This window comes from Schistocerca nitens, chromosome 1, assembly GCF_023898315.1.
Source record: "Schistocerca nitens isolate TAMUIC-IGC-003100 chromosome 1, iqSchNite1.1, whole genome shotgun sequence".
In the NCBI taxonomy this organism is placed as follows: domain Eukaryota; kingdom Metazoa; phylum Arthropoda; class Insecta; order Orthoptera; family Acrididae; genus Schistocerca; species Schistocerca nitens.
This window is the reverse complement of record NC_064614.1, coordinates 650,275,373-650,294,175: the sequence shown is the minus strand read 5'-3', so window position 1 is coordinate 650,294,175 and position 18,803 is coordinate 650,275,373.

Here is an 18,803-nt window from a genome sequence, read left to right as displayed (position 1 = left end):
CTAACAAGTATAATATTATCCATCCATTTAACTAACTAACTAACTCCGTCTACAGGCCGCAAGCGACCCATCGGGACCATCCGACCGCCGTATCATCCTCAGGCGAGGATGCGGATAGGAGGGGCATGGGGTCAGCACACCGCTCTCCCGGTCGTTAAGACGGTTTTCATTGACCGGAGCCGCTACTAATCGGTCGAGTAGCTCCTCAATTGGCATCACGAGGCTGAGTGCACCCCGAAAAATGGCAACAGCGCATGGCGGCAGGATGGTCACCCATCCAAGTGCCGGCCACACCCGACAGTGCTTAACGTCGGTGATCGCACGGGAACCGGTGTATCCACTGTGGCAAGGCCGTTGCCTATCCATCCATTTACATTATTATTATTAAACATACTTGACTATGTGGCAAATATGGACCCCAAAGATTGGAAAAGTGAGCTCCTTGGATAATAGATCAAATAAAAAAAAAAAAAAAAAAGCTTATGACTCTCAGAGATGCTGCACATTAGGTGCACAAACTATATCCCCCCTCTGAAAATCATGTAAGCAGAGTGGAACAGCCAGCTTATTTGTGGGTAATGCTAAACAAAGACGTACCATACATTAACTGACTGCAGACACAGACCAGCTATTCTATGGAAAAACCTGCATGGTTTTGGTAAAGTCAAAGAAAAAGCTGCAGCTGAGCCTATTTTCATGACAATATCCTGGCCAGATATAAAAAATGGAACTTCACACAATTTAATTGCAAACAAAAAAGACTTACTGATTATTTCACAAGGATACGTGATGGTAACCACTTAAAATTCTGTCTGAAGCATTATACTGCCAATACTATGCAGAAATCTGTTGTGCACATCATATCAACATATACTGGACATGACAGCATCACAGTCCAAATGATCAAGATTGTAACTGATCAACTAGTACCCACAAAAGATATATTCACCCATTTCTTGATTGCAAGCACTTTCTCTGTAGCCTAGATACAAGGACCTTACCAGCTGCTATCCCAACAAGGATGCAGTCAAAGTGCTGCCCCATTTGTATATTTCCAACACTTCTCAAGGCCTTAAAATATGTAGACCATGACCATCTAACCAACTACTTAACTACAAACAACCTCCTAGATTAATTCTAATAAGGTTTATACACACATCTGCTTTAATAAAGGTAACAGATGACCTGAAGTTAGCCATTTACAGACAAGGGATTTTAGCAAATCCTCTGAGACTGTCAACTGTTATACTTTACTTGTCAAACTAAGCAGCCAAAATTTCTCTCGACTGGCAGTGCAATGGTTTTGCTTGTATCTCATGTCTTGCTAACAATGTGTCATAACTGAAAACACAATGTCACAATGGAGACATGTACTATCAAATGTCCCCCAGTTTATTAAGTCTACTGCTTCTCTCATTGTACATCAATGATACATCATTAGTTCTGTTCCACTGTAAATACCATATGTTTGTTGTTGATCTCCAGTTACATGCAAGTGCAAAACCAATCAATTTGGAAACAGCTATTGAGAATGTCAATGCTGACCTTTGTGTTTTATCAAAATGGACACAGAATATAGGGTTAAAGCTCAGTCCATCCAAAATGAAAGTGTCCTAGTTGGTGGTTCCAGTCTCTTTAGCGCCAACTATTGGGATTCCCTACCATATTTAATATTAAATAAGACAATTATAAATTTCTCTTCCTCAGCATAGAGTCTAAGAGTAATAATAGGTGTAAACAGGGCTTAGTGTATAGTTTAAATGTTCAAGAAGACATAAGCATTTCTCCACGCCTTGCAAAAAATATAAAAAACACTCTTCCCTTTTAACCTGAACATGAAACCGGTAAAAACAGTTGTGTACTTTCAGTACTTGATTACAGCGATTTTATCCGGCATGGTCTTTCTCAGACCATGGCGGATAAAATCACTGTAATCAAGTACTGAAAGTACACAAGTGTTTGTACCGGTTTCATGTTCAGGTTAAAAGGGAAGAGTGTTTTTTATATTTTTTGCAAGGCGTGGAGAAATGCTGATGTCTTCTTGGGAACATCCACAGGACTTGGAATTGGTGATGAACACCTGCATACAACAGGGGTCGAGGGGGGGGGGGGGGAATTAATAAAGCTAAGCTTATATATCATCATTATTTATAGTGACTTAATGAGAAACAATTACAATAAGTGTTCAGACTGCTAACTGCCCACCTCAAAACACTTCTGAGCATGATGCCGAGAGGTCAAATTAGGAGAGCATGCAGGGTACTCCGTGGTACCGCTTCATCCAATCCAACGATCTGGTGTATTGTAACCCTATGAAACCGGGCTGGTGTGCCATCATGTCAAAAGAAAAAAGTACATCACTTAACAAAGCACACATGGCTGTTAAAATTCCAGCATCTTCAGGTAACTCCTGCCAGTAATCATACCTTCAAAAAATAAAGATCCAGTCAATACCCTAGATGATAGGCTGAACCAGATGTTAAATCTACATTTCCACACATACTATGCATGCCACTATACGGTGCATGGTGGAGGGTACCCTGTGCCATTTCTGTAATTTCCTTTCCTGTTCCACTCGCAAATAGAGTGATGGAAAATTTGCTGTCTGTGAGCCTCTGTATGAGCCCTATTTTCTCGTATCTTATCTTTGTGGTCCCTATGCAGAATGTTTGTTGACAGCAATAGAATTGTTCTGCAGTCAGCTTCAGATGCCGGTTGTCTAAATTTTCTCAGTAGTGTTCCTTAAAAAAAAATGTCACCTTCCCTCCAGGGATTCCTGTTTGAGTTCCCGAAGCAGTTCTGTAACACTTGTGTGTGGTTTGAATCTACCAGTAACAAATCTAGCAGCCTCCCCCTGAATTGTTTCAATGTCTTCCTTTAAACCAGCCTGTCCAAAGAATTTAGGAATAGGCCACACTAGCATCCTACACATAGTCGCTTTTACAGATGAACCACACTTTCTCAAAATTCTTCCAATAAACCAAAGTCAACTATTCCCTTTCTCTACCACGATTGTCATATGCTCTTTCTATTTCATATCGCTTTGCAACATTATGCCCAGATATTTAAATTACGAAATCGGCCAGCTATGGACCGCATACAACTTACGACTTATGATGTTTCTTTTTCTTCCATTCTTCCCAGTACTACTTCATTTTCTCGCCAACTGCTCGTCTCTGCTCATCTGTCCACTCTCTCTTGGGTCTAGGTTTTGGCTCATCTTCTTCATAGTTTGCGTTTTCTATAAGTAGCCTAAAGTGATTCCTGTCATGTATTATTTCTTCTGTAACACCTATTTTGTTGGCGTCTTTCTTTACTGCTTCTATCCATCCTACAGTTTTTTTCAGCTTACTAACATAATCAAAAATTTTCTTTGTAATCCGTGTTTCTTCCATTCTTTTTAAATGTCCATAAAATTTTAGCCGTCTCTTCCTCATTGTATCTGTGATCTTTTCTGTATTTTTGTATAGGTCTTTATTTCTCCTTTTAATCCACCTATTTTCCTTGTTTTTCTCAGGACCTAGAATTTTTCTTAGTATTTCTCTCTCTCTTTTTTCTAGTTCTCTTAATTCGTCTTTCTTATTTAATGTTAGGCACTCTGATCCATACGTTGCTTGTGTCCTAATAACTGAATTATAATGTTTAATCTTCACATGTATGGATATTAATTTCTTATTGTAGTAGTTTTGTGTTAATTTATATGCAAAGTCTAACTTTTTTATTCTTTCTTTATTTGTTGTGTTATCCAGTCCATTGGCTTGGATCAACTCCCCCAGTTATTTGAATCTATCAACTCTTTTAATTTTTCCATACTTTGTTTTCATAAACTTTTCTGTATTCTGTTTGTGTTCTATATACTCGGTTTTTTCATAGGATAGTTTTAGTCCAGTCTTTTCAGCAATCTCGTGTAAGAGATCAAGCATAACTGTTGCGTCTGTTCAGTTTTCAGTTATCAATGCCATATCATCCGCAAAGGCTAAACATTTCACTTCAAATTTGTTCTTTCTTTGGCCCATGCTTATACCCTTTGTGCCTCTGTTTTTTAATGTTCTTGCCCATGTTTTTACTATTTTCTCTGAAACCAAGTTAAAGAGTATTGGGGACGGTCCGTCTCCTTGTCAAACTCCTGTTTTGATTTTGAATGGTTCAGAAATTTCGCCTTGAAACTTAATTCTTGATGTTGTATATGTGAGTGTTTGTTCAGCAAGTCTTCTGTTGTTTTCATCTATCCCTGATTCATAAAGTATCTGGAATAGTGTTCGTCTGTCAACTGAGTCGTAGACCTTCTTGAAGTCTATGAAAGTAACTACTGTATTTTTATTTTGTATAGCTCTCACTCTCAAAATTGTTTTTAAATTAAGAATCTGTTCTGCACATGATCTATCTTTTCTAAATCCTGCTTGATAATCTCCTATATTAGGTCCTGCTTTTTCTTCTATTCTATTTAAAAGTGCTTTAGAAAGTATATTGTATGTCACTGGTAACAAGGATATGCCCCTGTGGTTGTTGGTGTTGTTTTATCTCCTTTATCATGTAGAGGGTGGATCAATGCTTGTTTCCAGTCACTGGGTATGATTCCTTTTGTCCAATTGTCTTTAATTACTTTGTGAATTTTCTGCCATGCGGATAAGCCCCATAGTTTCCACATATATGTGGTATATGTGTGGATGGATATGTGTGTGTGTGCGCGAGTGTATACCCGTCCTTTTTTCCCCCTAAGGTAAGACTTTCCGCTTCCGGGATTGGAATGACTCCTTACCCTCTCCCTTAAAACCCACATCCTTTCATCTAAAAACAAAGATGATGTGACTTACCAAATGAAAGTGCTGGCAGGTCGACAGACACACAAACAAACACAAACATACACACAAAATTCAAGCTTTCACAACAAACTGTTGCCTCATCAGGAAAGAGGGAAGGAGAGGGAAAGACGAAAGGATGTGGGTTTTAAGGGAGAGGGTAAGGAGTCATTCCAATCCCGGGAGCGGAAAAACTTACCTTAGGGGGAAAAAGGACAGGTATACACTCGCACACACACACATATCCATCCACACATATACAGACACAAGCAGAGATATATATATATATATATATATATATATATATATATATATATATATATATATATATATATATATATATAAAATAGAGGGAAACATTCCACGTGGGAAAAATATATCTAAAAACAAAGATGATGTGACTTACCGAACGAAAGCGCTGGCAGGTCGATAACCTGTTAGTTCATCCCTATGAAATCCCCAAACCACCTTCCCTACCCTCTGGCTCCTATCCTTGTAACCGCCCCCGGTGTAAAACCTGTCCCATGCACCCTCCCACCACCACCTACTCCAGTCCCGTAACCCGGAAGGTGTACACGATCAAAGTCAGAGCCACATGTGAAAGCACCCACGTGATTTACCAACTGACCTGCCTACACTGTGATGCATTCTATGTGGGAATGACCAGCAACAAACTGTCCATTCGCATGAATGGACATAGGCAGACAGTGTTTGTTTGTTAATGAGGATCACCCTGTGGCTAAACATGCCTTGGTGCACGGCCAGCACATCTTGGCATAGTGTTACACTGTCCGGGGTATCTGGATACTTCCCACCAACACCAACCTATCCGAACTCCGGAGATGGGAACTTGCTCTTCAATATATCCTCTCTTCCCGTTACCCACCAGCCCTCAATCTCCGCTAATTTCAAGTTGCCGCCACTCATACCTCACCTGTCATACAACATCATCTTTGCCTCTTCACTTCCGCCTCGACTGACATCTCTGCCCAAACTCTTTGTCTTTAAATATGTCTGCTTGTGTCTGTATATGTGTGGATGGATATGTGTGTGTGTGCGAGCGTATACCTGTCCTTTTTCCCCCTAAGGTAAGTCTTTCTGCTCCCGGGATTGGAATCACAAACACACACACAAAATACAAGCTTTCGCAACAAACCTCTGCCTCATCAGGGAAGAGGGAAGGAGAGGGAAAGACGAAAGGATGTGGGTTTTAATGGAGAGGGTAGGGTATATATAGGGAAACATTCCATGTGGGAAAAATATATCTAAAAACACAGATGATGTGACTTAACATACGAAAGTGCTGGCAGGTTGATAGACACACAAACAAACACAAACATACACACGAAATTCAAGCTTTCGCAACAAACTGTTGCCTCATCACGAAAGAGGAAAGGAGAGGGAAAGACGAAAGGATGTGGGTTTTAAGGGAGAGGGTAAGGAGTCATTCCAATCCCGGGAGCGGAGAGACTTACCTTAGGGGGAAAAACTTTGCCTCTGCACTTCTGCCTCGATGAACTAAGAGGTTACGAAGGTTAGGTGGATGGCAAATATCCCACACGTCCAGGGCCTCGCTGCGATGGAGCACTTCCTTTCACGCCAATCACCTGCCACCCTACCTAAAACCTCTTTCCTCATTACCTTAGCCAGCTTCATCCTGACCCACAACTTCTTCACTTTTGAAGACCAGACATACCAACAATTAAAGGGAACAGCCATGGGTACCAGGATGGCCCCTTCGTACGCCAACCTATTCATGGGTCGCTTAGAGGAAGCCTTCTTGGTTACCCAGGCCTGCCAACCCAAAGTTTGGTACAGTTTATTGATGACATCTTCATGATCTGGACTCACAGTGAAGAAGAACTCCAGAATTTCCTCTCCAACCTCAACTCCTTTGGTTCCATCTGATTCACCTGGTCCTACTCCAAATCCCATGCCACTTTCCTTGATGTTGACCTCCACCTGTCCAATGGCCAGCTTCACACGTCCGTCCACATCAAACCCACCAACAAGCAACAGTACCTCCATTACGACAGCTTCCACCCATTCCACATCAAACGGTCCCTTCCCTACAGCCTAGGTCTTCGTGGCAAACGAATCTGCTCCAGTCCGGAATCCCTGAAGCATTACACCAACAACCTGACAACAGCTTTCGCATCCCGCAACTACCCTCCCGACCTGGTACAGAAGCAAATAACCAGAGCCACTTCCTCATCCTCTCAAACCCAGAACCTCCCACAGAAGAACCACAAAAGTGCCCCACTTGTGACAGGATACTTTCCGGGACTGGATCAGATTCTGAATGTGGCTCTCCAGCAGGGATACGACTTCCTCAAATCCTGCCCTGAAATGAGATCCATCCTTCATGAAATCCTCCCCACTCCACCAAGAGTGTCTTTCCGCCGTCCACCTAACCTTCGTAACCTCTTAGTTCATCCCTATGAAATCCCCAAACCACCTTCCCTACCCTTTGGCTCCTACCCCTGTAACCGCCCCCGGTGTAAAACCTGTCCCATGCACCCTCCAACCACCAACTACTCCAGTCCTGTAACCCGGAAGGTGTACACGATCAAAGGCAGGGCCACGTGTGAAAGCACCCATGTGATCTACCAACTGACCTGCCTACACTGTGACGCATTCTATGTGGGAATGACCAGCAACAAACTGTCCATTCGCATGAATGGACACAGGCAGACAGTGTTTGTTGGTAATGAGGATCACCCTGTGGCTAAACATGCCTTGGTGCACGGCCAGCACATCTTGGCACAGTGTTACACCGTCCGGGTTATCTGGATACTTCCCACTAACACCAACCTATCCGAACTCCGGAGGTGGGAACTTGCTCTTCAATATATCCTCTCTTCCCGTTACCCACCAGGCCTCAATCTCCGCTAATTTCAAGTTGCCGCCACTCATACCTCACCTGTCATTCAACATCTTTGCCTTTGCACTTCTGCCTCGACTGACATCTCTGCCCAAACTCTCTGTCTTTAAATATGTCTGCTTGTGTCTGTATATGTGTGGATGGATATGTGTGTGTGTGCGAGTGTATACCCGTCCTTTTTTCCCCCTAAGGTAAGTCTTTCCACTCCCGGGATTGGAATGACTCCTTACCCTCTCCCTTAAAACCCACATCCTTTCGTCTTTCCCTCTCCTTCCCTCTTTCCTGATGAGGCAACAGTTTGTTGCGAAAGCTTGAATTTTGTGTGTATGTTTGTGTGTCTGTCGACCTGCCAGCACTTTCATTTGGTAAGTCACATCATCTTTGTTTTTAGATATATTTTTCCTACGTGGAATGTTTCCCTCAGAGAGAGAGAGAGAGAGAGAGAATAATAGCGGTCCTATCACACATCCCTAGGGCACTCCTTATGATACCCTTGTCTCTGATGAACACTTACCTTTAAGGACAACAAACTCAGTTGAAGGACTTAGGAAGTCTTTGAGCTACTCGCATATCTAGGAACCTATTCCATATGCTTGTACCTTCATTAACAGTTTTCAGTTGGGCACTATGTCAAATGCTTTCCAGAAATCTAGAAATATGGAATCTACCTGTTGCCCTTCATCCATAATTCACAGCATATCATGTGAGGAAAAGACAAGGTGAGTTTTGAACGAGTGCTGCTTTCTAAAACCATGCTGATTCATGGAATAAGCTTCTTGGTTTCAAGAAAATTTATTATACTCAAACTGAGAATATGTTCCAGGATTCTACAGCAAACCAATGTTACAGATGATGATATGTAATTTTGCAGATCCATTCTTTTACCCCTCTTATACACAGGAGTCACTCCATTTTTTTCCAGTCACTTGGAGACTTTGCTATGAATGAGAGATATGTGATAAACGTAAGCTAAGTAAGGGGTCAATGCTGTAGAGTACTCTCTGTAAAAATGACCTGGGATTCCTTTCGGACCAGGCGATTTTTTTAATTTTCAACTCTTTCACTTGTTTCTCTATGCAAGGGATGCTTATTAATATGTTTTCCATATGGTAGTTTGTTTGATGGTCAAACAATGGTATGTTTGTAAGATTCTTCCGAACAAATGATTTCTTAAATGTGAAATTCAAAACTTTTTCTTTGTAAGATTCTTCTGAACAAATGGTTTCTTAAATGTGAAATTCAAAACTTTTTCTTTTGTTTTGGTATCTTCAGTTGCCTCACCAAACCAGTCAGTGAGTGACTGGATAGAAGCCTTAGAACCCTCTTAGTGATTTTACATAGGACCAGAATTTTGCCAGGTTTTCAGTCAGATCTGCTAAGGCATAACTCTGGTAGTAGTTGCATGTCTCATGCATAGATCTTTTCACAGATGCACAAATCTCTGATAGCCTTTTCTGTCATCATTTGCTTATTCTCTTTTGAGTCATTGATCATTTGCTCGATATAAAAATATGGATTTCACGGAGCCCAGCAGACACGGTTATGCCTGTTTACTGTACCATTTAATTTACACCATACCTCATCAGACCACACCACCTTGGAAACAAAATTAGCAACATGTGGGAGGAATTATTCACTAAACTGCCTTCTTTTGTCTTACTCGTCCTTATTCAATGAGTATAATAATTTCAGAACCTGAACTTTCCATTTTACTCTGTGCAAAATACAACTTAAGCTTGTCCTGCTTACACCTGTTTCATGTGCAAATCATTGTATTGATTTCTGTGGTGAGCATAAGAATACAGCTAACACTTGAGCAGAAAACTCTTCACCTGTTGCTGTGCATGGCCGGACTGATCTTCCCTTATGCATATCCATAACTGTTCCAGCTGTTGCGAACTGATCATGAAGGTGAGCAATGCCTATGTACATTAGTGGTTCACTTCTGTACTCCTGCCTCCAATGTTGTTGCATTTCACTGATGTTCTTAAACCTCCATTACTATTTGACAATCATTTTTGCTGCTTGAATATCAGTCATGTTTGTGCCATGTCCTCACTTTGAACACTGACATCAACACATCACAACACTGCTGCTATCTGTTGCTCAACCATTATACTACCCATTTAACACATATCCACTGTGATTTCAAAGAGTGTGGCTTGTATAGCCAGTTTAAAAATGTGTATACATTTTTTGATCTACCCTGTATATAACTGTGAATTTTAGAATAGATTGCTACTCACCATATAGAGGAGGTGTTTACTCCTTAACACATGTGCATACTTTCCTTAAAAATGAGCATCCTGGGGACAAGGTATAAAAGTGAAACTTCCTAGCAGATTAAAACTGTGTCCTGGACCAGGACTCAAACTCAGTAAAGCTGTGTGAAAGGGTCATGGTCATGCTTGGGCAGCTGTCAGTAGAGCACTTGCCAAGGAAGAGTAATGGTCCTGGGTTTGAGTCCCAGTCTGACAGAACTTTAATCTGCCAGTAAGTTTCATACCAGCACACTCTCCGCTGCAGAATGAAAAATTCCTTCTGAATGGTACTAAAGTCATCCCTGCACTAAGAGCTTCATTTATTTCATGAGTCCTGCATGAATATCCTACAGGATTACAGTAGTTGTTTTTTGTCTACCTGATGTTCTGGAGCATTGTCCTTAATGAGGTTTTTGTTTTGTCTATACTCCTGTCTTTTCTTGGATGAGAGAGAGTGGGTTGAAGTGAAGACACTCTGCTTCCATTTGATGCATACTCCTGGACAGATGTTCTTTTAACCGCCTTTGAACTGAGCAGTGGTGGTCTTCGAAATATTCCTGAAAAGTAATATTTTCAGGAATATTTGCTTGTGTAGAAGGTATTTGCACATGCTTTGGGATGTGCCAAGTACTTCTGTGACAGGTTTTCAGGGTTGAGGAAAAAAAACTGGAATCTGTATTGCTTTAAATTCCTTCCTTGCCTCACCACGATATTTTTGTTTAGTGACCAACTCATTTTTCAAACTTTGAAATAAATAAAAGATTGCTCTTATTCCACTCCAAGTGTCACGAGTAATTGACGCCAACAAGAGAAGAAGAAGATGGAACATGGTATCTCTGATTCATGTTCAGCTGGTACAGATTGCTTTGCCTTTACATTAAATCATAATGTGTTCAAACTCCAAACAAATACAGCAACACTTACAATTGCACCTTGACAGATACAACCCACTTTTAATGTAATCAGCCAATTTGGAGTGCCAAAGGTAAGAATGACACCTTTGTTTCTTCTTTTCATATTGTTGCATATGTTTTGGAAACACTCACTCCTTCCACTCTTCCTAGAGTTCTGATATTGAGATTTGCAACAGATCTTAACATATTACAATGCCAGTCCTAAAATTAAGAGAGTTGTGTAATCACACTACAATCGTCCTTTTCCCTAATATTTTCCTAATTTTGTCGGGTAAGATACAATGACAGGCTATCTGTATGCATTTTATCTGACAGAACAGATATCTGGTTCATACAGGTGTAGTACCATCTGTACTTCTGTGAGGATAGATAGCTTATCAGTCGTCTGTCAACCTTGCTGCATGAAATTCACAAGAACTTAATATTGAAAGAAACAAAAGAGAATCTCACAGAAAAAAAATTCAAAATGTGAGGTTTCCATCCAAGGACAGTGGAGAAAAGTAAATGAATGAACCACTGAGTAAGATAAACACTTATTAGCAGAAATAATATTCATATAATAATTGTAAATGCAATATGAGTTTTCATGCCAGACATTACAAATTAAACACTTTGGAGCTGGCACTAGAAACATTTAAAATTTTCAGATGAAAAAGATATTGTACTTTGAATTAGAATGCACTACGAGCAGTTATGATGAAATGATGACGTATTTCAGCCCTATCTCATGATATGCCTTTGAAGCTGACCCAAAAAATTTATCATTTTTTGCTTGGAAAACCACTCTGATCATGTTAATGATGCATTCAGTAGAGGTATTTGTCAATTTTTTCAGCTGTCATTTGTTGCATTGGCTACTTCAATAAAGATCTAACAATGGATTCTGCTGCCACAAGTCTCCTTCCCAGAATGTTCCACCGTCGGTATCTTCATAGCCTACACAATTATTAATATACCTATAGGAGTGCTTTTTTGAGGTGTTATGAAGGAAACAGTATAGCAAGACAATCTTATCTACAATTTCAATGTCTAGTATAATTGGCTTTGTTAAATATTTGGAAACATGGCGACAACAGCCCAAAAATAACAATCATTATTTGCCTAATTCACGATAATCTGTATTCACAAATCCTCCTACTGCATGCTAAGTTCTTCTGCATAAATGGTTTCAGTTGATACTTATTCACTGCAAATGTGCTATCACCTAGGAAGACATAAATGGCTGAGACATTAGTATCAGGCAACAGAGATGTGCTATGTACATTTAATGTTTCCAAGTCTAGCTGTACATGAAACTTATGTCTGCTTCAGAACTCGTAATCAAAAATACTTTCATTCACATCTGACTGAATATAAGTGGATTCACTATCAGCTCTCATGATATCAAATATGACAGTGAATACTCATTTGTAGCTGTAAAACCAGCGGTCCAATGCTTGTTGTCTTTTTTAACATGTTTGCCATTCAAAACATGTGCTGTTGAACTGCCACAAGTTTTCAAAATACTTATTTTATTTCTAGCCATTCTTTTTATGTTGCAAGAACAAGAAACAAAAGGAAAACAAATCATATAATAATTGGGAAAAAAACATGTGACAGAACTTATCAAGAATTAGGAAAAACTAATAGAAACTACACAGTCATTACTTTCTGCAACAGAAAATCCACGCCTATGAGCAGACTGCCGGCCTATAGCTTAAAGAAATATCAGGTTTTGGACATTTTACGGCAGAGAAACTGATTTATTATGTGATATTTTACACTAAGACGAGAAAGTTGACAGCAGAGTCTTCAATAATGAACATAGCTTATATTACACAAATACCCTCAATGTTACTTTTATACAGGATTAGAAGTATTTAATTGTCTGAACAGTACTTTCTGGTGCCATTCATATCCAATGTACACATTACTCTGCAGCAATATGAAGCACAACCCCAAGAACAGCATACTCAGTGAAACAATATGTTAATTTTAGACTGTACACAGAGATCTTCTCACATTGAGCAAAGGATTCACTTTTCAGAAAGGGTTTTCCTTACCTATATGTAGGGATCTTCAAGAATTATTGGTGGAAGTATCAGAAAAGAAATTCCATGCTGTGTTTTAGATTTGCATAGTCTCCTCCTGCAGTCAAAACCCTTTACTAAATGTTATCTAGTCTTTCCTCTGAAGTAACGTCTGTTCTCACGTCACTGTTTTGCCTCACTGTCCTAGAGTCACCAAGGAATGAAATTGTTCAGTCAATTTCAGATAATTGCAAAAACTGTCACCATACAGTTCTTTTAATACCATATGGTCAAACTGTTTTTGTTTCAGAAACCATTTAAAACCTTTCATCTTTTCTTTTTTCTCATTACAAGTATGTACCATGCTACCAGAGGAATACCAGTTTTCTTCAGTTTTGGAAGAACGGGAAGCATGGGAAATTCATGCATATATTGTTGACAGAATCCGAGAGTTAAATGATAAAATCAGGTGCCACCTCAGACTTTCTAGATGCTGTATCTAATTCTGTCAGATTGGGCGCTGGGTTGACAAAATCAAATCATCTGTAAGGAGCTTAAGCCCCAACCCATTGTATGTGTCATATATGACTGGGACATGAAGAGATGAAATAACTTAAATGCATGGAAATGAACTGAATGGATTGATGGGCATGAAACGATGTAAGTGTAAACTGTTTGGATGTGCTTTACTGTTTTACCTGCAATATAATGGGTGTACCACGATGATTAAAAATTTGTGCCAGCTTTGGGCCTTGAACCCAGATTAACTGTTTTTCAAGAAACTGGGAGTATTACATTGTTCTTGAAGTTTGAGGCAGAGGCACCCACAGGTTTTCATGTCAGGAGAGCCATATGTTTTCTCCATACATATGACTTTGAAACTTTACAGACATTGTCATCTGCACATAATTTTCTCCTGATGGTTTCTACAGTTCACTTGTAGTACTTGGTCAATGTTATAAACATAAACAAGCTACCAGTGTAATTATAGTAAAGCCTGTTTTTACATTCTCAGATTTTACATTTTGCTGCCTCTTACATTATTTTTGACTGACACCTTCGTAAGAGCTACTCTCAAAATTAATTGTCTTCCTACCATTAAAAATTTTATTTGGATAGTATTTCCCACACTTTTGCATTTTTGAACCACTACCAGAATATTCAACATTGATTTTCAGGTTGATCTGTGTGAAAACTACATAGTGTTCCCTCTAAGGCAAACCTGTAAGATAAATTGTAGACTTTCATTCTGCGTCCAAAAAGAAGCATAACTGGCATTTATGGAGGCACTTTCAAAATGTTTCCATAATGTTTCATCACCTGAGTGTACTCTAAACTGCACTACATCATTAAAAACAGCACCTCAGTTCTCTCTTGCCCTTAGAGGGCAGTCATGTAATGTACAAAATATAGTCAAGAAACAACTGATTTCAACTTAACACAATTAGTTTGCACTAATTTCACACAATTCTCAAGGACAATTTCTTCTACAGTCCTAGTTCTTTTTGTTATAATACTGTAATAACAAAAATACTTAGCTTTTCAACTTTTCTTTATGCTATTCAGAATTCATATACATTTTTGCAGATTCAGAAACATTTTTGAAATTGGTGAGTGATGGCTTAAAAATGTGCTTGATAACTGTCGTGCATTATATGTGACTGTCAGGCACAGTCAACTGCTTGAGAATAAACCATCCATGGACATAATGACAGCCAGTCCAATATAAAGGTTCTCTTTATGTCATCATGTCAATCCTAAAAATATCATTTTTTGTCATGTTGCTGCAGATTCAATAAAATTTTATATTTTAGGCATCATCAGTCTAATTTTTTTCAGCTTAATCAACACTGGAAGTGCTAACCAGAAGACTACTTTTCTTTTCATCGAAGCACTTGAAGCCAACTGTGGTACTGGCTAGGTCAATACAGATAGTATTACAGAATGACTTTTTAAAAATTTGGGAGATTGCAGAAAACAAAATTTAGAATATTTTCCAATAAGGATCCAACAGTTGGAAATGTGAAATAAATTTTTATACAGCACTAAGCTCTTTCTACGCATTAAGTAGGCTAAATGAATATTTTAGTTTGGAAAACGTTTATTGACATTAGAGTACACTCAAATATTCTAACATGAATCTAAGGCTTCACTGCTGTGGCATACATGTTCAATGTGACGACCATCAAGTTCATTACATAATGTGCAAAGATAAACTATGTTTTGTCTGATTCCATACTCTCCTCTAACAGTATCTGACAATATAAAAATGCGCTCAGATACTATTCCTAATGATGCTGAGTACACAAGGAACTTGACATAACCGCAGAGCAAAAGGTCAAGAGGTGTGAGGTCAGGGGAGTGCACAGGCCAAGTGATTGGACATCCCCTTCCAATTACTCTCTGTCTGGAGTTGTCTGTGAGACATGTCCTCGCCCGACAATCGAAGTGCACTGGGCTACCATCATTCTGAAACCATGAACTAGCACACAATTGCAAGGGAAGATCCTCAATAAGTTCAGGCAAGGCACTCTCCAGAAAGTTCAAATACCATGCACCATCAAACAATTGGTAAGATCTCTAGGAATTTCAGCCCAAATGTTCACAGAGAATCTTACCTGGTAACTTGTAGTACATGGATTTTCAGCAGCCCAGTGATGTATGTGGAAACTTCATTTCACATTTCCAGCTAAAGCTTCTGCATATCAAAAAGTTCCGTATTTCATCCTCTACAACCCCCCCCCCCCCCCCCCCAAAGTTTTTAAAATGCTGTAACGCCCGGTATATCCTCCATCAGTCCAACAGGATTTTTAATAGATATATTCGATTTGGCTCACAATTTTCTTGTGATATTTCATCGTAGACAGCATATTCTGTTGTTCCCTCACTTTTCATTAATTTATGACATAAAATAAACTTAAAGAATGTCAGTCATTTTTTCACTCTATTCATTATAATTTTACACCTCACAGCACACAAAATTCTAAGTGAACCACACTCATGCACCACTGCTCATTTACAACTCACTGTTGGCTGTGAAAAAATTGAGAGACAATGTCATCAACTGCCACCAACTCTCTCATGTCGTATCAGCGGCCAGTGCAAATGAACACCTATTCAACAAATGAAAAGAAATATGATAAACTACTTTAAATTAGCACCTGACTGTGGTTAACTGTTATTTGAATTTTGCAGGAGTACGCTTTTTTTTTCCCCACCAATAGCCATATTTGAGGTTCACGAACACGACTAGAAATGAAACGTTTCTGAGACTGAACTTTCACCGTGGATATCATTATTAATATGAGGATAATGTGCCAAACAAGTGGTTTAAAGACAGAAAAGTCCCACCACTGTTTAATAAGAAAATTTAGAAAATGCTGAGGAAACAGAGACTGTTGCATCCTCATTTCAAAGAACAACTCAGAAATGTCAATAGGCAAAAGTGTGTAGAAATTTATGCATTTATAAATAGATCAATGCAAGAACCTAAAACCACTTCCACTGTCTTCATATCTAGTTAGCAAAAGATCTTGCTGAGAACTTGAGAAAATTCTGGTCCTACATAAAATCACTAAGCAGCTCCATGACTTCTCTCTCACCACTCAACTGGTGTGGTGTGGCAATAGAATACAAGGAAAGCTGATGTTTGAATTTCATATTTAAAAATAATCGCTCATGCAGGAGGATCACGCATATGCACCATCTTTTGACAGTCGCACAGATTCTCTTATGGAGAACACAGAAGTGGACATCTGCAGTATAGAGAAACAACAGAAAGAGGTGAAGACAAAGAAGTTCCCAATTCTGGATGGAACCCCAACATGGTTTTAAATACAATATGATTTGGCACTGGCCCCTAATTTACCTTGCACTTATCATGAATCTCTTGTCTAGCATGAAGTCCCAACTTACTGGAAAAAAGAGCAGGTGACTCCTGCATATGAGAAAGGTAAAAGAACATGTATCCTTAATGTCATTTGCTGCAGAATTCTTCAGCATTTTCTATGTTCGAGTAATATAAGAGGTTCATTCAAATGAAACCTGGTCAGTGTGTCTTCCTTTGCCTTACACGTAAGGTGGCACCGGGTAACTGCAGGTATGGTGGCGCCATCTACGGTACAGAGACTGATGCGTGTGGACCGCTTGACGTTGCATAGCGTCAGTGTGGTTTCACACCGAAGAGAAAGTGATCACACCAGTTATCGCCCACTACCGAACATGCAGGCGAGTAAGCAGGAACAACGAGGAGTGAATCGATAAAAGAAGACGCGTTAAGTTGCAGATAAGCACAATTAAAAGACATAAGGATTTCGGTCACAACCTTCATCAGCAAAAGAGAAAAACATACCATCCATACACACAAGCAAGCACACAAATCCCACGCACATATGACTTCCAACTCCAGCAGCTCAGCCCGAGCTGCCGTGAATGGTGTATGTTTTTCTTTTGCTCATGAAGGCTGTGGCTGTAAGCTTTATCAAAGTGTCTTTTAGTTGTTCCCGTCTGGAACTTAATGAATCTTCTTTATGGTAAGTAGCACTTTATCTTTTTCTACATTGTTGGTATTCCTACCAGTAGTTTCCATTGTTTGTTAGAATTTCTATTTGGTGAGATGTCTGGAAGCTTGCTCTAAATGTGGAAAAATGTAAGTTAATGCACCAATGAGTAAAACAATCCAGTAATGTTCAAATACAACATTAGTAGTGCACTGTTTGACACAGTCATGTAGAAAACATCTAGGCATAGCACCGCAAAACAATATGAAATCGAAGGTGAATTATTGGTTTCAGTCTATTTGAAAGTTTCCATAAAGTGTAGTAAATCTATAGAGGAGACCACTTATAGGATGATAGCGCGACTTATACTTGATTACAGCTTGAGTGTTTGCGATTAGCATTATGTCAGATTAAAAGAATAGGTTAGGTTAGGTTAGGTTAGGTTAGGTGACATCTAAGCAGTTCAGAGGTGGGCTGCAAGATTTGTTATTGGTGAGTTCAAACAACATGCATATATTATGGAGATCCTTTGGGAACTCAAATGGGAATCCCTGGAGGGAAGGTGACATTAAGTTCATGAAACCCTATTGAGAAAATTTACAGAACCAACATTTGCAGCTGGCTGCAGAGTGGTTCTACTGCCACCGATATACATTTTGCTTGAAGACCACTAGGACAAGATGAGAGAAATTAGGGCTTGTACTAAAACACATAAAAAGCAATTTTCCCTTGCTCCATCAGTGAGTGGGATGGCAAAGGAAATGGCTAGTAATGATACAAGGTAACCTCCACCATGCACCATATGGTGGCTTTCGCAATATGCTATGTACATAGTTAGTAGTACATATTTAGTAATTTTATCAGTAAGTCAATTGGCAATTTAATTTCATTTTATTATAGCTTACTAAAAGAACCATAGTTTGTTAACATGTAATCATTCTTTCCTTATGATCAATGCATTGTTCACAAAGTACTAAAATCCTGAATATTCTTGCTATTGATATGTAAATTTAATTTTGCATTTTTTACCATACAATTACAGCACTTAATTTTTCAAGGATGGTGTCATTTCTAAGATTTTTACAGGTCTGTGTTTAACGCTGATTTACAACAGAACAATTCAGGTGTTGACAGATGTGAAAATTACCGAACTATCAGTTTAATAAGTCACAGCTGCAAAATACTAACACGAATTCTTTACAGACGAATGGAAAAACTAATAGAAGCCAACCTCGGGGAAGATCAGTTTGGATTCCCTAGAAACACTGGAACACGTGAGGCAATACTGACCTTACGACTTATCTTAGAAGAAAGATTAAGGAAAGGCAAACCTATGTTTCTAGCATTTGTAGACTTAGAGAAAGCTTTTGACAATGTTGACTGGAATACTCTCTTTCAAATTCTAAAGGTGGCAGGGGTAAAATACAGGGAGCAAAA